Source organism: Musca domestica, unplaced genomic scaffold (genome assembly GCF_030504385.1).
Source record: "Musca domestica strain aabys unplaced genomic scaffold, Musca_domestica.polishedcontigs.V.1.1 1, whole genome shotgun sequence".
In the NCBI taxonomy this organism is placed as follows: Eukaryota; Metazoa; Arthropoda; class Insecta; order Diptera; family Muscidae; genus Musca; species Musca domestica.
The window spans coordinates 21410122-21433486 of record NW_026712114.1 but is presented as its reverse complement, the minus strand read 5'-3'; the positions used below and the strand labels follow the sequence as shown (position 1 = coordinate 21433486).

Here is a 23365-nt window from a genome sequence, read left to right as displayed (position 1 = left end):
ACTGATGTATGGAACTTTTTGCTCATCCGTTTTGCGGCTATTGGCACACAAAAAACATCCCAAAGCATTACCATCAACACCAACACGTACAACAAATCCATGTATTTAAAAAGTTCGATCATTAATTAGAAAATGAAAATCTATAATTAAAAAAAAAAACTAAAACACCTACATTGGTGGATATTCATATGTACTTCTTTTAAATAATATTTTTTAATAAAGTACAAGAACAAAAACTAGCCATTTGAATGGGAATAAGCTGGAACAAAAATATAATACCGACAATTCAAATTCAAACACTAATTAGATCAGAGAAAAATATGTTTTGTGACCAGCATCACCCAGACGCACACACATCGGTGGCTGGCAAAAGGGATTACTTTTATATATGTATGAGTGTGTGTGTGACCAACAGACCACCTGTGACCACCAAAACTCATTACTCAGCATTTGTATGTTGTCTGAAATATGACAAAAGGTCTTATGAACTTTTGATGAATATTTTCGGTTTTTTTATGTTTCACTCAAGTGACCGTATTATTTGTGCTTTCAAAAGCCAACGGTGGTGAGTCGTCGTGTCTGTGTGTGTGTGATTGTCGAGTGTGTGTGTTTAACTTAAGTATGGTTTTTATTGTTGGTGAAAAATGTATTCAGGTGACAAAGGTAAATGAGATAAAAGGAGGAAAGAAATGCCATCACAGATGAGAGTTGCCACATAAGAATTTCTTGTAGCAATTATTGGACAAAGGTAGGAAAGGCCTCAAGTAAAGTTGCTATTGCTATTCTATAAGGGAGACTCATTGGTCTTCTATGATAAGACCCATTGGTCTTCCTACTGGCTATCCATTGGTCTTCCTATTGGTCTTATATTAGACCTATTGGTCTTCTATGAGAAGACCTATTGGTCTTCTATGAGAAGACCTACTGGTAATCTATGAGAAGACCTATTGGTCGTCTATGAGAAGACCTATTGGTCTTCTATGAGAAGACCTATTGGCCTTCTATGAGAAGACCTATTGGTCTTCTATGAGAAGACCTATTGGCCTTCTATGAGAAGACCTATTGGTCTTCTATGAGAAGACCTATTGGCCTTCTATGAGAAGACCTATTGGTCTTCTATGAGAAGACCTATTGGCCTTCTATGAGAAGACCTATTGGTCTTCTATGAGAAGACCTATTGGTCTTCTATGAGCAGACCTATTGGTCTTCTATGAGCAGACCTATTGGTCTTCTATGAGCAGACCTATTGGTCTTCTATGAGAAGACCTATTGGTCTTCTATGAGAAGACCTATTGGCCTTCTATGAGAAGACCTATTGGTCTTCTATGAGAAGACCTATTGGCCTTCTATGAGAAGACCTATTGGTCTTCTATGAGAAGACCTATTGGTCTTCTATGAGCAGACCTATTGGTCTTCTATGAGCAGACCTATTGGTCTTCCATGAGAAGACCTATTGGTCTTCCATGAGAAGACCTATTGGTCTTCTATAAAAAGAGCTATTGGTCTTCTATGAGAAGACCTATTGATCTTCTATAAGAAGACATATTGGTCTTCTATGAGAAGACCTATTGGTCTTTTATGGGAAGACCTTAACGTCTTCTATGAGAAGACCTTAACGTCTTCTATGAGAAGACCTTAACGTCTTCTATGAGAAGACCTTAACGTCTTCTATGAGAAGACCCAGTGGTCTTCTATGAGAAGACCTTAAGCTCTTCTATGAGAAGACCCAGTGGTCTTCTATGAGAAGACCTTAAGCTCTTCTATGAGAAGACCTTAAGCTCTTCTATGAGAAGACCCAGTGGTCTTCTATGAGAAGACCTTAAGCTCTTCTATGAGAAGACCCAGTGGTCTTCTATGAGAAGACCCAGTGGTCTTCTATGAGAAGACCTTAAGCTCTTCTATGAGAAGACCTTAAGTCTTCTATGAGAAGACCTTAAGCTCTTCTATGAGAAGACCTTAAGCTCTTCTATGAGAAGACCTTAGCTCTTCTATGAGACGACCTTAAGCTCTTCTATGAGAAGACCCAGAGGTCTTCTATGAGAAGACCTTAAGCTCTTCTATGAGAAGACCTTAAGCTCTCTATGAAAAACCTTAAGCTCTTCTATGAGGAAGACCTTAAGCTCTTCTATGAGAAGACCTCAGCTGATCTATGAGAAGAACTCAAGCTGATCTATGAGAAGACCTTAAGCTCTTCTATGAGAAGACCTTAAGCTGTCCTATGAGAAGACCCTTAAGCTCTTCTATGAGAAGACGTTAAGCTCTTCTATGAGAAGACCTTAAGCTCTTCTATGAGAAGACCTTAAGCTCTTCTATGAGAAGACCTTAAGCTCTTCTATGAGAAGACCTTAAGCTCTTCTATGAGAAGACCTTAAAGCTCTTCTATGAGAGACCTTAAGGCTCTCTATGAGAAGACCTTAAGCTCTTCTATGAGAAGACCTTAAGAGAAGACTTAAGCTCTTCTATGAGAAGACCTTAAGCTCTTCTATGAGACGACCTTAAGCTCTTCTATGAGACGACCTTAAGCTCTTCTATGAGAAGACCTTAAGCTCTTCTATGAGAAGACCTTAAGCTCTTCTATGAGAAGACCTTAAGCTCTTCTATGAGAAGACCTTAAGCTCTTCTATGAGAAGACCTTAACGTCTTCTATGAGAAGACCTTAACGTCTTCTATGAGAAGACCTTAAGCTCTTCTATGAGAAGACCTTAAGCTCTTCTATGAGAAGACCTTAAGCTCTTCTATGAGAAGACCTTAAGCTCTTCTATGAGAAGACCTTAAGCTCTTCTATGAGAAGACCTTAAGCTCTTCTATGAGAAGACCTTAAGCTCTTCTATGAGAAGACCTTAAGCTCTTCTATGAGAAGACCTTAAGCTCTTCTATGAGAAGACCTTAAGCTCTTCTGTGAGAAGACCTTAAGCTCTTCTATGAGAAGAGACATTAAGCTATTCTATGAGAAGAGACCTTAAGCTCTTCTATGAGAAGAGACCTTAAGCTCTTCTATGAGAAGAGACCTTAAGCTCTTCTATGAGAAGAGACCCTTAAGCTCTTCTATGAGAAGAGACCTTAAGCTCTTCTATGAGCAGAGACGTTAAGCTTTTCTATGAGAAGAGACCTTAAGCTCTTCTATGAGAAGAGACCTTAAGCTCTTCTATGAGAAGAGACCTTAAGCTCTTCTATGAGAAGGGACCTTAAGCTCTTCTATGAGAAGAGACCTTAAGCTCTTCTATGAGAAGAGACCTTAAGCTCTTCTATGAGAAGAGTCCTTAAGCTCTTCTATGAGAAGAGACCTTAAGCTCTTCTATGAGAAGAGACCTTAAGCTCTTCTATGAGAAGAGACCTTAAGCTCTTCTATGAGAAGGGACCTTAAGCTCTTCTATGAGAAGAGACCTTAAGCTCTTCTATGAGAAGAGACCTTAAGCTCTTCTATGAGAAGACATTAAGATCTCTTCTATGAGAAGACCTTTAGCTCCTCTATTACAAGTGTTTAAGTCTTCTGCGAGAATATCCTTAGATTTTCTATAAAAAGACCTTTAAATCTTTTATAAGATTGCCTTTAGCTCTTCTATAATAAAACCTTTGTCTTATTAAAGAACACCAGTTTGTCTTTCAATAGAAGTCCTACATATCTTTGAAAAAAGTTATTCGCTTCCATTCCCTTTCACTCTCACTTTAATGATAAGTGCCCTCCGGCACATGACCATCATTTTAGCACATGCCTGTCTGGCGGACCATTGAACGTTATTACGAAATTCAATTAAAACGACGACGAACAAGAGGGCCGTTCAACTAAATTTAAATAGCTCCAAACCAATTCCCTGTTACTGGCAACACTACCAATGTCGCCGTTTGTGTCTGCCACACAACAACACCTCCACAACCGCCAATTGGTGCAGAAATATTTCGACAGACAGCTTAAGGTTGATAATGACATTCATCCCATGTAATTATGCCGCCAAATACAAAAGTCGAGATGAGACATCCCGAAGAGGAGGAGATAATATGCAGGTCTACCAAAAAAGGAATGTTGCTTTTTCAAAAAGGATGACATTATTTTAATTAAAAATTGTGGGAAAAAGTTTTTGTTTTTGTACATTCTCGTTTATCCCCAGGTCACAATGCCTTAATGGTGGGTTGTTCTGAAGCAAAGGGATGGTTGGTAAAGGCGAAAAAAAAAAAAAACACAAAAATGCATAACTCGTTAGGTGTAATTATAAGATAACAACATGACTTAAAGGACGATAAATATATGGGAACAATGTTTATATTTACAAAGTAATAAAGTTAAAAATAATGAGTACCCTTAAATGGTAGCAAGCTCATTTGGGAGGGTAAAATAGAATTGTAATCCACATTTTCTAGATCTGGGTTAATAAGAAATAACACGAGGATCACACAATGCCGTCACCTCTGTCTAAAATTTTGATTTCATTTCAGATCTTTAACGAGCAAACATGCAGCAGTTAATACATGAGAAATTTTTACTCGTTGTCCCTTAGGGTTTTCTCTGGGCCTACGACCAGAATTCAAGTTTTTTTTTTTTCTATTTTGTATATTGCCCGCTTTAAAACTGAGATTTTTTACCCAGATACTCTTCCTACCAATCTTAAATCCAAAAAGTTAAAAAGGACTAAGTTCGGCCAGGCCAAACTTAGAATACCCTCCACCATTTGGAAGGAATTTGGAAATTAAAAAAAAAATTAAACCCTTAAAAAATTCAATTAAAAATACCGAATATAGCCGTTATTTTGGGGTCTATACGACGTGGACCTACGTAGCCATTGGTTGTTATAAGCCATTACCATAGTCAAATTCGAAACTTGAAATAAGTGGTGAATAATGTAGCTAAAATCGTAAAAATACTGTATATATGGAGGACCGTTATATCGGAGCTATACGAAGACCTGGACCTACATACACAATTTTCTGTCACTGGCTGTAACATCCATAACGAACTTCAAATACGACATCTCAAACAATTTTGGTGGGTGTTGTACCTAAAATCGTCAAAATACCTAGTATAGGGAGGTACTGATATATGGGCCCTATACCAAGACCTAGACCTGCATAGATAATTTTCTGTCATCGACTGTAGTTGCCAATACCAACTTAATAATGTCGCTAAAATCGTCAAAATACCGAATATCGGGAGGTACCGTTATATGGGGGCTATACGAAGACGTGGATCTGCACAGACAATTTTCTGTCACAGGCTGTAGCATCCATTACGAACTTCAGATACCAAATTTGAAACAGTTCCGGTTAATAAAATCGCTAAAATCATCAAAATACCGAATATCGGGACGTACCGTTATAAGGGGGCTATACGAAGACCTGGACCTGCACAGACACTTTTTTGCCTTAGGCTGTAATATCCATTTCGAACTTCAAATACCAGATTCTGGTGAGTAATGTCGCTAAATTCATCAAAATACCGAATATCGGGAGGTACTGTTATATGGAGGATATACGAAAACGCGGACCTGCACAAACACTTTTCTGTCTTAGGCTGTTGTGTTTATTTCGAACTTCGGATACCAAAATTGAAACAAGTCCGGTAAATAATGTCGCTAAAATCACCAAAATATCGAATATCGGGAGGTACTGTTATATGGGGGCTATACGAAGACGTGGACCTGCACAGACAGTTTTCTGTCTCAGGCTGTAGTATCCATTTCGAACTTCAAATACCAGATTTAAAACAGTTCCGTTTAATAATGTCTTTAAAATGATAATGTTCTAAAAAATACAAAGTTAATATACCCTCCACAGTATGGTGGAGGTTATAAAAATTGTTATTTAAAATAACCCATATATCCCCAGCATTCACCAAAAATCCATGACACTAAAGTTTCCGCCTACAAAGTATCTAAATCACCATTCAACAACACTTGAACTACTAATTAATTAAAAATAAACACATCTGGAGGAACAACGACAACACACAAATTGAACGAATATAAAATAGATTAAATTTTGTTCACACACAGAAACACACACACACACGAACATACACTGGCTAGCAAATCGCATAAAAACTAATAAAAACAAACAATTTATCCGAATGTTCGGATGTGCAATGACTGCAACAAGAACGAATTCATTATAAATGAAATTAAAATTGTGTTTTATTTATTTGGTTGGACGCCAATGGCTAGGTGGAACGCCAACCAAACAGAGAGCATATGACTGCAAACAGTTATAGGTATGTGTGTGTGTACATTGGCTTTGCTCTCTGCATTTTTTGCAGTTCTTTTGTAATTTGAATGACATTAACATTGGCCTCTGTCAATGTTGTTGTCATGACAATTGTACGCATTCATACAATCACATACAGTACTCACCCATCCACCTACCCACCCGCAATCATAGCATATGTGCAGTGGGCCACCTTCTACGCATCGCCATCGAAATTAACGAGCGAACGAATGAACAAACCCACTCGAATATGATTTCCTTCTCTTGCATATCGTCATATACATATATAAGAGGGACATTGAGGTGCAGTAACCCAGCGAACAATTGTGGTCAATATTTGGAAACAATTTTCGAAAGAGAAAGATGTAAGAGCAAACGGGAAATTAATATATAAATATACAACAACTAAGAGCCTACCATTAAAATTGGTGATACTTATAATTGTATCCTCTTCCAATTTCCATCTTTTTTGAACTCAATGTACAAAACATGAAATACGGGAACGAAAGATGGTCGCAATTACGTCCTAGTGTTTATATAAATCGGTGATAAATAACGGCGAAAAACACATATAAATTTTGTTTTTTTTTTTGTTAAATTTTTATATTTATAAAATTAAATATCCTAAGTTTTGATGGCTTTTTATAAAAGATTTTATGTCCTTGAATAACTTTTTCTACAAAAAAAAAAAAAAAACAATTAAGCAAAGGCTATAGTCGTACGGGGCCGACCATGTGATACCCTACAACACTACAATATGTTAGAAGCCCTTTGTGTCCAAATCCATTTTGGAAGATTTCGCTTTTCCATCCATTCTACCCGTTGTCATAAACTCTAACTTCATGCGAGATTTCGTGTCCTTTGGTTTATATTCGTGTTGTTGGTCCATTTCAACCCCTGAATATATTGCGATTGCAATCTGTATATGATATACCCAACCTGTTTTGTAAAGTGGAAAAATATTACAAAATATACACTTCAATATTATGAGTCAAATTGAAAAAATCGCATGCTATAAAAAATATGAAAAAATAAAAAAATGTCACAAAATATTACAAAATCTATATTAACATCATTATTGACATCTTGTTGTGCGATTTTTTTTAGATTTTATTCTTTTATGTTAAGAGGGCATTCTGAATTGACAAAATTTGTCAAAATCGGTCCAGCCATTCTTGAGATATAAGTATTTTAGCTAAAATCACCTTCCTTTGTTTATACACATTGTATATATTTTGCTATATATATCCGATATATTTACTATCGGCATCTACGTAACGGTCAGAATTGACCTGTTAGTCTAATTGTGTTACCCACTAAATATTGCCCGATGACCATAAAAATTGGAAGGCTTCTGACCATTCTTAAGCTCTAGCCCAATGCTAATTTCCGCTTCTATTGGTCCATAATTGCGACCTGTAGAGCAACTGCAAAACCAGGAAATTTTTCATTTTTTGGCCCATTTTGACCCCTAAATATTATGCGATCATCTCCAAAGAAATAGGGTTCTATTCTGACCCTAGCCCCACGTCCATTCTAAATTTCGTGAAGATCTGGCCATAATTGCGACCTGTAGAGTGATTACAAATTAACATGGACAGACAGACAGACTGACGGACGGACATACATAGCTAGATCGACTCAGCTCGGCGTTGTGATTATTTTGGAAACGCCCACGCGCCACCCAAGAATGTTTACAAAATGAGGTTCCTCGCTTCATGGTGACCAACATTTCCGAATACCAATCCGTTGGACTATTGTGTCTGGAGTACTTTAGAAAGCAAGGTTCGCACTAAAAAAATACCTTATTGTCAAGCAAGCGCTTCGCCGGGAATTGGCCAAAATACAGCAGAGCAACATTCGGGCAGCATGTGAAGGTTTCATTGGCCATTTGATGGCCATAATTCGTGCTAAAGGTGACCAATTCAAACAAATGTAAAGTTATTCCAAAATTTTATGATATTTCCGATATTTTTTTCTTTCATTCAATAAAATGTAATAATTATGGCGTTTGACTTTGTTGCAGTTTTTTTTATCTCGCCCTGTATATGGGGGCTATATCCTAATCTGAACCGATCTCAATAATATTTTCGATATTTTCGAGCTGTATCTGAAATCCGGTACCAAGTATCATTATTGTGGATTGCATATTACACAAGTTAGGTACTTAAAACCCAAAATCGAATGAAACATATATATGGGAGCTATAGCAGTATCTGAACCAATTTTCTCCAATTTTGATGTACTTATTTGAATTCGGTGGAATGTACCAAAATTCAAGTCATTTGGATTTATATTGCCCATATGATACACAATTCGCCCGAAATCGGTGGAAGATATATGGCAGCTATATCTAAATCTGCTCCGAGTATCACAAATTTCAATAGGGTTCGTTCGAGGGCCAAACAAATATTGTTTGGATAATTTCATCTAAATCGGATAATAAATGCGACCTGCATTTTGTTCACAAGAATACATGGACAGACGGACTGACATGCATAAATCGACTCAGAAAGTGATTCTATGAAGATTCTCAAAAGTAACTATGGATCTATCTCGCTTCCTTCTCCATGTTACATACAAATTCACAAAGACATAATACCTTTACCACTATGGTTTAGTGTATAATGATTCAAGCCATAATTAAGAGGACATTTATGTATGTTTTACGTGAGGACAATTATGGAAATAATGACGGATATTTTAGTACATCTCAAAAATTATATATTGCGAAAAATTGTTCACTGGGTATGCACAAAAGAATTGATGGCGACATATGTACAATTTGTAGAGAATCTCGTAGATATGTATGTATGTGTCGGCATGCATGAGCTGCGGCACACATTTATTGCCTTCGCTATTTAAATATTAATTGTAAGGTTGTTTTCCCATTCAACTATGTAATGTGTAGTATTTGCTGAGGTATTTGTAAATTACCAAAATCAGAATCAGATGGGGATCCGCCTGGTCTGTTGGGCACTGACAAATATGGACATGTTCGTTCGGGTGATATTTATGTCACAGAAATTTACATTTATGAAAATGGTGGTGAATTATGAATATTACAAAAGACGAGGGAAATAAATGAAAAATAAAAATGTTAAATTATTTTTAAAATATTGTTAGATAATTGTAATTTTCTAGGAGTTCGATATTTATATCCTACATAGTGTTGGGGGTATTTTAAGTTTGATTTGGCCAAAAATTATGTAACACCTCGAAATATTGGTTTCCCTCATAGGAAAGTATATATCTTCCTATCTCGCCGAGCTGAGTTGACCTAGCTATGTATGTCCGTCCGTCCGTCCGTCTGTCCATGTTAATTTGTAATCAAGCTACAGGTCGCAATTATGGCCCGATCTTCACGAAAGTTATAATGGAGGTGGGGTTATGTTCAGAATAGAAACCTATTGCTTTTGGTGATGATCGCATGATATTTAGGAGTTAAAACGGACCAAAAACAGAAAAATTTCCTGATTTTGCAGTTGCTCTACAGGTCGCAATTATGGACTAATCGAAGCGGAAGTTTGCATGGGGCTAGAGCTTAGGGCTGGGCAGAAGTCTTCCAATGTTGATGGTCATCGGGAAATATTTAGTGGGTGAAACAGACCATAACATTTGTGTTAAATTAAAGTCGCATTTTTTAAAGCCCCCATAAAACGGTACCGCACGGTATTCGGTATTTTAATGATTTTAGGGACATTTTTCACCAGAATTGTTTCAAATTTGATATTTGAGGTTTTTCACCAAAATTGTTTCAATTTTGATATTTGAGGTTCGTAATGGATACTACAGCCTACGACAGAAAATTGTCTGTACAGATCCACGCCTTCATATAGGCTCCATATATATGAAGGCGCCCCCGATAGCCCCCGATATTCAGTATTTTGATTTTATCGACATTATAACCGATTTTTTGTTTAGTTTCGCATTTGAATATTGTAATGGCTTATGTTACAAATGTTACCTACGCAGGTTCATGTCGTCGTATAGACCTTAATATAATAGCTACATTCGGTATTTTTAAGATTTTAACAGAAGTTTTAACGGATTTTATCGTTTTTGAGAATTGCCAACTTCGTTCCAAATGGTGCAGGGTATTCAAAGTTCGGCCCGGCCAAACTTACAGCTTTTTTACTTGTTTCACCCACAACACAGGTTGGGGTTATTATATACAGATTGCAGTTATCGTCCGATCCTCACGAAAATTTTCATAAGGGTAGGGTTAGGCTCAGAAGGGCTAGGTCTATTATTTTAAAAGATGTTCGAAATATATTTAGGGGTTGAAATGGACCAACAAAAAAATGTTTCTGATTTTGCAGCAGTTATAAAGGTCACAAATAGAAACCAAAGGACACAAAATCTCGCATGTAGTTAGAGTTTAGGACAGTGGGTAGGATGGACCACCACTTTTGTGTAAAAAAAAAATACCAACATTACTTCCTGGTGATATCCGCAATACACAAAAGGCGAGCTTCTGGCTTTTTATACCCTACACCACAAGGTAGTCAAGGTATTATGTCTTTGTGCATTTGTTTGTAACAAGCAAAAGAAAACGAGATAGACCCATAGTTCCTTTGATGATCTACATAGAATTACATTCTGAGTCGATTTATGCATGTCCGTCCGTCCGTCTGTCCATGTATTTTTGTAAACAAAGTACAGTTCGCATTTATTGCCCTATCCAGATGAAACTTTGCGCAAATCATTTGTTTGGCCCAAGGACGAACCCTATTAAAATTGATGATAATCGGTCAAAATTTAGATATAGCTCCCATATATCTTCGTCCGATTTGCCTTTTATTGTGCACCAAACGTGTAATATCAGCCCGAATAGTATGGGATTTTGCACGTACGATCAGATTGGACCTGAAAATAAGTATGCCAAATTTGATCGAAATCGGTTCAGATATGGCTATAGCTCCCATATATATCGTTCATCCGATTTGTTATTTTTGTCCTCCGCAGCCGTAATATGCACTCTGTAACAGCAATATTTGGGGAAATATATCAAATGCAGCTCAGAAATATCTTTGCCAAATTTTATCGGGATCGGTTCAGATTTGGATATAGCTCTCATACATAACTTCGTCCGATTTACCTTTTATTGTGCACCAAACGTCTAATCCCAAATGGGATGAAATTTGGCACATTCGACCGGATTGAGTCTAGAAGCTAGTATGTCAAATTTGGTGAAGATCGGTTCAGATATAGCTTTCATATATATTATTCATCCGATTTGTTACATTTGTTACCCACAACCGTAATATGCTCTCCGTAACAACGATATTCAGGGAAATATATCAAATACAGCTCAGAAATATCTTTGCCAAATTTTATCGAGATCGGTTCAGATTTGGATGTAGCTCCCATATGTATCTTTATCTGATATCAAATTAATTTTGCACCAAATGGGCAATACAAGTCCGAATTTAAAAGATACATATGCTTCGGCATATTTAGTCCTTTGAACTTTTAATTATAATTATAATCATAGTGTGTATGATTAAATTCTCCCATAAAAACTTTTAATTGTTATGTGGAGCTCTACTTAATTAGCAAAGTGGTGTAGGGTATCATAAAGTCGGCCCGCCCGACTTTAAGACTTTCTTTACTGGTTTTTTATTTATATTTGTTTTTCTTTTTTTCTTTATTTTCACTTAAGTGTAATAATAAAAAAACAAATTTATTTCGGATGTACATTTGTGTGTCTGACAACATATTTTATTAGCACAACAAATTGTGTATGTGAGTGTGTGTGTTCTCGCTTAGTCGACATCAAACATCACTGCCAGTCATTTGTCGTTTGCCACAGTCACAGCCCCAGCCGCAGCCATGTCGATGTCATTGTTTTCGCTCAAGGATATTGTTTTACTTTTCATAATCTTGAAATAATGATTTTTGAATGTTATTGTCAGTGTCAAAGTAATTTGATGTTGTTGTTTTCTTGTATTTGTTTTCCTCAAATCTTCGATGTGTTCTTTTGTTGTTGGTGTTGTTGTTCTACAGACGGAAATGACAGTCGCTGACTGACTAATCATGTACTTAAGATATTAATGGATGGATTTTAAATAAAACATAACGTAATAAAATTTAAATGGAAATTAGAATATATTCGAGAGAAGGATGATGTAGCTGAACAAGTGCAAGAAATGGAATTGAATTTAAATTAGTTGTGGAATGAATAACTCAGGAAGTAAAAGGTAGAAAGGGGTCCATAAGAAAGAATAAATAAATATATATTTTTTATCGTAAAATCCATAAATATCCACTTTTATCACCCTTCGGAAGAAAATGTTTTGGTTCCCCATCTTTGAATAATAAAGGGCGATTTATCTTGCATCCCCTGCTGGAATCACGCTAGCTAGTAACTAATATAGAGCGGGGAAATTACACTCTTTTTTTTATATATTTGAAAATATTTAAGTTAAAAATTCCTTGGAAATAGGGTTGTCGGCAAGAGAACTGAGAAAAATCAAGGCATTATTTATGAGAGACAAAATAATCCTCAGTCGAGTCATTCAATGGGTCCATTATATTATTTCCTTCAAAAAAAAAAAAAAAAAAAAAAAAAAACTCATTCAATGTATGATAGTATCAGATCATAATGTTTCTGAAAATTGTTAGCCATCCGATATTATAGATTCCAGAATACATCCAAGTTCTTTAACTTACATAAAAGCTGGAAATCGGAAAAAATTAAAATTAAACTAGTTAAAAGGTATCAGCCAGAGTTCGATTATTAAAATATTTTTTTGGACTTTTGTTATGACTATTCAAATTGTTGATCCTCTATGAAGTAGGCCCCGAATGAATGGGCCAATATTGCCCATTTCGTATCGGACCTAAATAATAATTAAAAAAAATCCTTTGAATAATGCCGCTAATATCATCAAAATACCGAAAAGGCAAACCGTTTTATGTGGGGTATATGAAGACGAAGACCTCCATATCAAATTTTTGTCATAGGCTGAAGTATCCTTTACGAACTTCAAATACGACATTTGAAACAATTCCGGTGAAAAAGTCTCTAAATAGACATATTCCAATACGACTCTTTAAACGATTCCGGTCTATAATGCCGCCTAAATCATCAAAATACCGAATACAGGGTGAGATAAAAAACTGCAACAAAGTCAAAAGCCATAATTTTTACTTTTTTTTTAAATTTCATTGAATTGCAAAAAAATTCAGAAATAGCAGCAAATTTTAGAATAAGTTTAGATTTATTCGAATTGGTCACCCTTGGCACGAATTATGACCTTCAAACGGCTAATGAAACCGTCACACGCTGCCATAATGTTGCTTTGCGGTATTTGGCTTATTCCCGGCGATGTGCTTGCTTGAGGTGATCGACACTTTGGTATTTTTTAGTGCCAACCTTGCTTCACTCCAGAATACTCGAGACACGATAGTCCAACGGATTGGTATCCGAAGATTTTGGAATGCCCAAGGTCTGTGGTCAAAATGTTTACGTGCCCAAGGCTTTAATACACCCTCCAGAATAATTTCGCGATAATATTCGGCATTTATTTTGATGCCACGGACGATTAATACGAGCGGAGAGCGACCATCGGCTGTTATGGCGGCCCACACCATCACCATGGCCGGCGCTTGAGTTCTGCTGGACAACGCATTTTTTCTCATCGGAGAAAACCAAATTCGTCAGTTCACCACTTTTGGCCGAACCAAGCAACTGTTTAGGTCTTTTGAGCCTCTTTTCTTTCTGTTGCGGTGTAAGTTTTTGGAATTTCTATGGCTTTACCCCGAGCTCATTTTTCAATATTTGCCGAATGGAATATTGCGATATGTTCAGCTCACGAGCCATTTTTCGGCCACTGCGACACGGTTTTCGATCAATTCGCTTCTTTACTTTTCGAACCATTTCTGCTAATGTTGCTGTTTTCTTCATCCACTTCCTTGATGTCGGGCTACGCTATCAGTATCACGGGCAATGGTACGAGACACAACGAGCAATGGTACGAGACACGAGCAATGCTACGAGACACAAAAGATTTATTCGCATTTGAATGCTGGAGTGCTCTAATGATAGCCACTTGTGGTTTTCCAGCCAAATATAAAGAAATCGCACTATCACGCTTGAATTCCACCGGAAGTGGTGAACTGCCAAATTTGGTTTTCTCCGATGGGAAAACATTCGCTGTCAAGCAGTTTGTAAACAAACAGAATTATCGTGTTTACTTGCCAAAGAGGTCAGCTGAAAATGTGCACCTTCGGTGGGTAACCAGAACTCAAGCTCCTGCCATGGTGATGGTGTGGGCCGCCATAACAGCAATAACAGGTCGCTCTCCGCTCCTATTAATCGACCGTGGCATCAGAATAAATACCGAGTGTTTGAAGGCCATAATTCGTGCCAAAGGTGACCAATTCCAACAAATCTAAACTTATTTTAAAATTTGAAGCTATTTCCGACATTTTTTTGCTTTTAATCAATAAAATTAAAAAAATAAATGTAAAATTGAAGGCCTTTGACTTTGTTGCAGTTTTTTTTTATCTCACCCTGTATATTATAAATCTTCGCGCTCACTCTAAATTTCAAAGGCATATTGCTATGTAGAAAGTTCGAAGCACATCGAATACTCTCTTCGAAAGTTGAAGCGCTCATTAGCCAATTCGTATAATAGCGATATTAGAGAAATAATCATTGTCTCTTTTTGAAAATTTTATGATTTCCAAGTTTTTTCAACCCATTTTTGGAACAATTTTTCCTTTGTCGTGAAAAAGCATTGGACCCTAGCATCGAACCCTATCAGTATACCCTAGCTGTCTGCCAAATTTTAGCTTTTTGGAAGTTTTATAAAGATAGATACCAATTTTTCAAATGGGAGTTTGTTTATTATTTATATTTGAAGTTGGTCATATCATGGAGCCTTTTTAGTACGTTAATATTTCTATCCCTCAAAATCAGTATTATTTCTTGGAATTTTAAAAAATAATTTCATAAATTTGTATTTTTTTTTATGGTTCACATAAAGATTTATTCAAAAATATGTAAGAGAATGTATTTTTTGTTTTCCAATAATAAAATTTTTTCTCACACACACATCTATGCATATATTTACCTATAGCTCGGTTTATTTTTATTTTTCCCTTGGGTCAATTTCCGTTTATACGAATTAATTAATCCTAATAGACGTTCACATTCCATTCATTTATCACACTCTTTTTCTATTCTTCTTAATTACCAATATCATCTTCGACATTTTTTTATTAATTGTTATAATAAATCATTTAATTATTTATTTGGTTTTTATAACTTTATCCCTGCTATGACATTCGTTTGATATTCTCAACGGGGAATATGCTTGAAAAAATAATAGAAATTTTCAAATAAACTCATTCCAAATTGATTAGCGTTGAAAAAAACACCAAAAAAATCACATAAATCTCGACATTCAACATAACATTGAGAAGAAAGCAAAAAAACAATGACATGGTGGCGTAGTGTTTGCAAAATGTCCGCACAAATTGTGAAAACAAAATCTCCACATTCGCAATCGGCTTCATGCCGTTGGAAATGTTTTTCCAAACATTGGTCGTTTATAAAATTGGAACAACGACATTTGCTATTTCAATTTTATTGTGGAATATGTCGTTGTTATTGCGTTTTCAACAATGCCAATGGCATACAATCACACAAACATGTGTATTGTTATCGTTTGTTAGATAGATATCTGAGATAGAATTTTCCAAATAAAAAAGAAAAAAACACACACACACAAAAGTGCCAACACATTCAATAAATCACAAAATTAATTTTGTGAACGTTTTCGGTTTCGTTTTTTCTTTTGTTTTTGCCATTTAATTTTGTGTCAACATAACACGCGCCATAAAAGTGATCCTCTTTCTCAAGAGGAAGATGATGAAATATTTGAGGAAAATCACAACAGTAGCTCTTAAAAACGACGGACTCTTTAAAATTAATGTGTAATATTAATCAAAATCATGAATACATATATGGATATAAAAAAAGTATGAGTTCAAAAACCACATTTTATCATTTTAATATTGCACGCATCATTTCAAACTATCTGAGGCCACTCTTCTAAGGCCACAATGATCTTAAGATTACGCATTGAAAATATATATGAGTAAACCCTTTTTATTGGAATCTGACTAAGATAAAATCTTAATAAACTTCAATGACCACATTTTATAAATGAAAATATGATATGTGTTATATTTACGTTCTATGAGAAATGACATTATGTCATCTTTTGCATGCAGGTCTCAGATTTGTGTAAACATATTCCAATTCGATATGAAAATATGACCCAATTCATCAAAAGCCATAGTTGCTTATTTCGCTTTGAGCACTCGCGGATGAAAATTCTTCGTATCTTCCACTCTTTAATCCCATTTTCCGTCGAACTCTACATTCGGTTATCTGCCAGAGAAGATCGTGCCTGTTACGAACTCAGAAAAATAAGTTTGGGATAGTTCTGTTGAAAAAAACTAGCTTAAATCATGGGGCTATACGAAGAGGAGTAACTGTACAGGCAATTTTCCGTCATAGGAAGTAGAGCCCATTGCGACCTCCAAATTCGGAATTTTAAATAAATCTATTGGAAAATCTAACTAAAAACATAAAAATACCAAATATTGGTAGATATCGTTGTATGCGGACTTCTATCTGCTAGAGAAAGTGGAATCTATTACTGTTATATGGGAGCTATACGAAAGTATTGATATGTACAGAAAACATCGAATATCTGGAGGTACAGTCATATGGGGACTACAACAATACTTGGACCCATTTATGATTCTATGCAAGGATGTTTCCTACATACTGGAAACACAAACAAAATTAATGTTTATATGCCGGTACAGTTATATTTGGGGGGGCTATACTGAACCCTGGGCTTATGTAACCTATTTTCAATACCAAAAGTCCAGAACCAGAATATATATACAGGGTGATAAAAAAATTGCCACAAAGTCAAACGCCATAATTTTTACATTTTTTTAAAATTTTATTGAATGAAATCAAAAAATGTCGGAAATAGCATCAAATTTTAGAACAAGTTTAGATTTGTTGAAATTGATCACCTTTGGCACGAATTATCGCCTTCAAACGGAAAATGAAACCGTCACATGCTACCCGAAATGGCTCTGCGTTATTTTGTACCATTCCCGGCAAAGCGTTTGCTTGAGGTGATCGACACTTTGGTGTGTTTTGTGCCAATCTTGCTTTTCAAAATACTCCAGACACAATAGCCAAACGGAATGGAATCCAGAGATTTTGGTGGCCATTGTACGCTGGAAATGAAGCAAGCAACCTCATTTTGTCACCATTTTTGGAGGCGCGTGCTGAGTGCGATGGTGCTGAGTTCTGTTTTCCAAGGGCTTTGATACACACTCCAGAATATTTTCGCGATAGTATTCCGCATTTATTCTGTTATGGCGGCCCACACCATTACCAAGGCCGGCGCTTGTGTTCTGGTGGCCAACCGATGGTGCTCATTTTCAGCTGACCTCTTTGGCATGTAAACACAATAGTTTTAATTGTCTAGAAACTGCTGGAAAACAAATGTTTTCTCATTGGAGAAAATCAAATTCTGCAGTTCACCACTTTCGGCCAAGCGAAGCAACTGTTTAGCTCTTTCAGTCTATTTTCTTTCTGTTGCGGTGTAAGTTCTTGCACTTTTTTGAATTTCAATGGCTTTACCCCGAGCCCATTTTTCAATATTTGCCGAATGGAATATTGCGATATGTTCAGCTCAGATGCCATTTTTGCGACCAAAATGATTTTTACGTTTATAAACTATACAATGAGCTGTGAATGGAATAATTTTAACAGCTGTCAGACGAGTGGCTTAGAAATGACAGCAGTCTGGAGTTGGTGCAGTTTTTTCATATCACCCTGTATTAATTTCTGGCTTGTATATAATATTTAGACCCGTCATGTCTTCTAGGACCTATATTGGGATTTTATGAGAAATAATTTTGAAGAATATTTTGTCTTACTATGATCCCGTTTAAATGAAGTTTTTAATCATATTTTAAAAATTGGATCAAAAAGACCCCTTCGATGAATCGCTTGAGGGTTAAAATTGTCAACAAATTAATTGCTGCAATATTTCCGAAGACATTATGTACCTAAAATGCAGGGATTCCGAGGAATCTTAATCTGAAAATTTCCAGAATTACGAAATATGGGGGAACTTGCCTCTTCCCCCCTATTTGGATATCTAAATGTCGATATTCGTGTCTTCTTCTTTTAGCTCTACTTTCATAACCGCCTAACTATTAAAAAAAATGAATTTGTGTTGAACTAGAGATTATATTCAAGATCCTGGAGTGTTTGAATCTCGGAGTACACCCCCCATCCAATGCAGCTGAAGAACGCCAGTTGCCTAGACAAACCAGGATAGTTTATCCGCCATTATGGTGTATTCGTCGTAATGCGTATTAGGCACGAATTGATGATGAAAATGTCTGACCGGCGTGTGATACAGGCCCGCATAATACGCTGTACCTCTTTAATTTCACTGCCAAACCTACCCAACTCACTCCGGAAGATCTCTTGCTATAGCCCGTTAGGGTACCTGATTAGCAGAACGCAAACACTTACATGTTCTACAACAACACAACAGCCAAAGCTACACTCGATATTTTGCGCCAGTTTTTAAAGATCGAATTATCATCCTCAGAGCTAAAGTCGGTTGGCCACCTTGGAGCTGTGATTAAATACCGTCGGACTGTTATTCAGGTATGCCGTCAAAGACAAGTGTTACGCTGACAAGCCAGTGACAATTGACGCTTTGAAGGACAATATTCGTGAAGCCATTTCTAAAACATAGCTGCACACAATCAATAATGTGTTTAAAAATTGGACCGTTTGTAGGCTAATGCATGCTCAGCTCAGAATAAACCATATGAGTGATATTATTTTCCTTTATTAATCGGAAAGATTGTGCCTTGTTTCAGAGAACCCATTAAAATACAACATTTGATGTTTAGGTCAATTTCCCTGTAAGGGGTGCTTAGAAAAATCACACTTTAATTGTATGTGGAGAATTTATTTGGTTCTATTGACATTAAATGCCCGGATGCATTTAGAATTTTAAAATTTGGTATAAAAACTCCGTTGGTAGTTTAAGAAAAAGTTTTTCCAAATATAACAGACAATTCTAACATTAATTTTCTCAATAATGCTTGTTATAAATTTATCCATATCAATCAAGCCTCTCTTATCGTCAAATTATCCTAAAAGATTTAAATCTCTCTTTAAATTTTCCTAATTTTCTTATTTATGTTCTTTTATTTGCAGATTATTGCAACAAAAAGCGCCGCCATGACTTGAATATCAATTCTTTGAAAGCAGCCAAATAAAATTCAACATATTGATATATTTTTGTAGTATTTATCTGAATACATACATACAAACATCAAATACATTTTGTTGGCCCTCTGTATGTGTGTATGTATATAACAAATACGGATACAAACAGCAACAACAAAAAAAATCAAAAAAATATGAATTCTTTGTTAAGGCAAACGAACAGCAAAGAAAAAAGTATTGACAGCAGCAGCAGCCACTGCGACACACAGACAGCGTCACACAAGACAGAAAAAAAAACGATATAACCTTGGAAGGTAGCCAACTTTATCATAAATTCAAATGACGAGGACTTTGTTGTTCATCATCATCGTCGTCATTGTCATAATTATCATCATTATACTCGGCATCATAATCATCATCCTCTTCAAATACCACCATCAACATTGTCTTAATCATTAGCAAACCTTCATCAACAGCGGGCGGCAGCAGCCGCATCAGAAAACGTGAGAATCGGTGGCGCAGCCCATTAAATGGCATGAGCTGCGACTATTGCTACTGCTGTGGCCTTAACTCAGATGAGCATGTGAAATGACTACTCGCTCCTCACATCATCATTATCATCTTAATTTCATTTAATATAAGCCAAAATGGCAAAGACCAAAAATCCAAAAGCCAACAAAACCAAACGCCATTTATCCGAGACCAGGCAATCTACCCTCCACCTACCCGCCCCATGCACAAATGTTGGTGGGATATCACCGTCTGCAACATCTGAATATGAAGGTTTGCAAGACGACAAGTAACAGCAGGAATAGCAACCAGGGCAGTGGCAGTAATGTGGTATTGCTGCTCCTGCAGCTGATGACGATGATGAAGTGTATCAAATGGAATTATTAACATCCTAAGCGATGTTGTACAAGCCAGAGAGAGAGGGAGAGATAGTAGACATTGTATAATGAGTGTGTAGTTTCTAGAATGGGGTTTTTCTAAGGTGTCCTTCACGAGGAAAGGCAGAGGTATATTAGGATAGTTATTTTGTTGGAGATTTCTTAAAATCACTATATTAGACCAAACAAGTATCAGTCGGTTTTGCCGGCAGACGTATACCCCCCAACCTTGAGCTATTATTATTCTAACTGTTGACCCTTTATCGGGGAGGTTCCGAAGCACTTGGCTAATATTGTCTAATTCGTATCTGGCCTAAGTCTGATATAAATATTACAACGTGCCATATTTGGACTATGCCGTCTACTTCCTACTTTTAGGATTTGCAAAGTTAGAGAAAAATCGGATTATCCTTTATCTTTCTGTGCAGTAAAATATTTTTTCCTTTTTTTTGAAAATTTGGACTTTTTGTGGGGGAGGTACCAGAAGGAGTGGACCCATATTATCTTCGAACTCGATCTAAGCTTGACAATAATATTACGATGTTGTACAAGACAGTGGGAGGGGGATTGATACATTGTATAATGAGTGTGTAGTTTCTAGAAGGGGTTTTCTTAGGTGCTCTTCGTAAGGGAAGGGAGGGGAATATTAGAATAGTTATACTGTTGGTGATTTCTCTTGAAATCGCAAACTTAGACCCAGAAAGGTATTTTAAAACGCTACAACCTAAGGAAGAGCCTCGGATTCTCTGCTCAAAATTCTGCAAAATTTTTAATGGGTATATACATTTTTGCCGCAGACCTTGGACTCAGCACGCGCCACTTAAGAATGTTTACTAAATAAGGTTCTTCGCTTCGGACCATTGAGTCTGGAGTATTTTGAAAAGCAAGGTTGGCACTAAAAAATACCAAAGTGTCGATCACCTCAAGCAAAGGCTCCGCCGGAAATGGGTCAAAATACCGCAGAGCAACATTCGGGCAGCGTGCGACGGTTTCATTGGCCGTTTGAAGGCCATAATTCGTGCCAACATACGATGTAGGAAATATCCCATGTTTTTATACCCTACAACACTATTTGTTGGGGGTATTATAAGTTTGATTGGGCCAGAATTTATGTAACACCTCGAAATATTGGTTTCCCATATAGGAAAGTATATATGGATCTTCCCAACTCGCCGAGCTGAGTCGATCTAGCTATGTATGTCCGTCCGTCCGTCTGTCCGTCTGTCCATGTTAATTTGTAATCACTCTACAGGTCGCAATTATGGCCCGATCTTCACGAAATTTAGAATGGAGGTGGGGCTTAGGTCAGAATAGAACCCTATTTATTTTGGAGATGATCGCATAATATTTAGGGGTTGAAATGGACCAAATACTGAAAAAATATCGGATTTTGCAGTAGCTATACAGGTCGCAATTATTGACCAATCGACGCGGAATTTCGCATGTAGCTAGAGCTTAGGGCGGAGAAGAAGCCTACCAATTTGGGTGGTCATCGGAAAATATTTAGCGGGTAAAATAGAGCATATCTTTTGTATTGAAAAAAATTCAAAATTTTTCATGAAACCGCGAATATTTTAAATACCGGCGAAATCCCAAAGCCATGACAAGGTTACTTCTGACCTTTACATTGATGTTAACATCCAACAAATCGGATATATAGCGAAATATGTGCGATATATATGTCTATAAAAGAAGATATGCTTGAAAGATCTCTTATATGTCGAGAACGGCTGAACTGATTTCGACAGTTCTCATTAATTCAGAATGGCCTCTTGGCGGGAAAGAAGAAACGTCTAAAAAATCGCATAAAAATATCTCTATGAAGATGAAAATATTGATTTTTTAAAATTTTCTCAAATTTTTTCAATTTTGTCATATTTTTGGCATATTTTCATTTTGAATTAAACATTTGGTAATATTTCTACAGATAACAAAACTAAGTAGTTAGGATATCATATACAGATAGCATTTATGGCCCGATCCTTACGAAATTTTGCATGGGGATAAGATGAGGGTCAGAATAGATGCCTACTCTTTTTGGAGATAATCGCCATATATTTAGGGGTTGAAATGGACCAAAAAACTGCAAAATTGTAAGCAGGTTGTATTTATCAACCGATCCTCACGCACATTTGAATGGAAGTTACCGGGCATTGCAAAAGCCAAGCAGTTTTGGATGGCCATCCAAAAATATTCAATGTGGGAAATAGTTTGCCAACTTATGTAGACAAAATACGAAAATGTACATTCCAGTGACTTTTGGAGAATTCACAAATACAGGAAAGACGTACTTCTGACTATTTCGTTAACGCTGATTTCGTTGAAGAATATAGTCAAATATCCGTATTTCATATAGATGCGTTTCAGTCAAAAACCAATAATAAATGTTAATCTTTTGCCACTTCTGAGAGATTATAGGTCTTTGGGAAATATTGGTTCCAGATCTAGGAAGACCATTTACGTGCAACATCTACCAAAATAAATTGGAAATGAGCAAATTAGTTTCAGTTGCTATTATTCGAAAATTAGAGAACGAAACCTGATGGTTTTCTTTTATTATTTGTCACAATATCTTGTGGAATTCTTTCGAGTATCTCGCCTATATAAACTGTATCGTTTATTATAGTGCTGTAGGGTATTCAACGGTCGGCCCCACTCGACTGTAGCCTTTGCTTACTTGTTTTTTTTTTTTGTATATTGAAAATCTCTGCCTCAAGTTGCAACGGAATTAGCTGTAATTGTATATTTCGGGAGCTAATTAGATAGAATACCTCATTACAAAAACGTATATCAGGGTTTGGCATTTTGAAGATTACTGCCACAATAGTATGTCGGTCGTTCTTAAGTATTTTTAAAACATTGGTCACATTTTCCATCCGAAATTTATGTAATCTATTATTTTGAGATCCTCTGTGGAAACTGTCCTTGAATAAATTTCTCACTGCTGTGTCCATATAACTTCGAGGATTCAGAGTCTTGA

The 23365-nt window shown here is 36.4% G+C and overlaps 1 protein-coding gene across 1 annotated transcript in view; it reads left to right on the top strand.

Annotated features, from left to right (window-relative positions):
- Positions 1-19512: 19512 nt before the first annotated feature.
- The window catches only part of LOC101899248 (octopamine receptor beta-2R), an 83166-nt gene continuing 79313 nt past the window's right edge, over positions 19513-23365 (top strand). The window contains exon 1 of the mRNA XM_059120539.1: positions 19513-19812. The gene's annotated coding sequence lies outside the window, so the exon portion shown is untranslated. The remainder of the gene's footprint in view (positions 19813-23365) is intronic.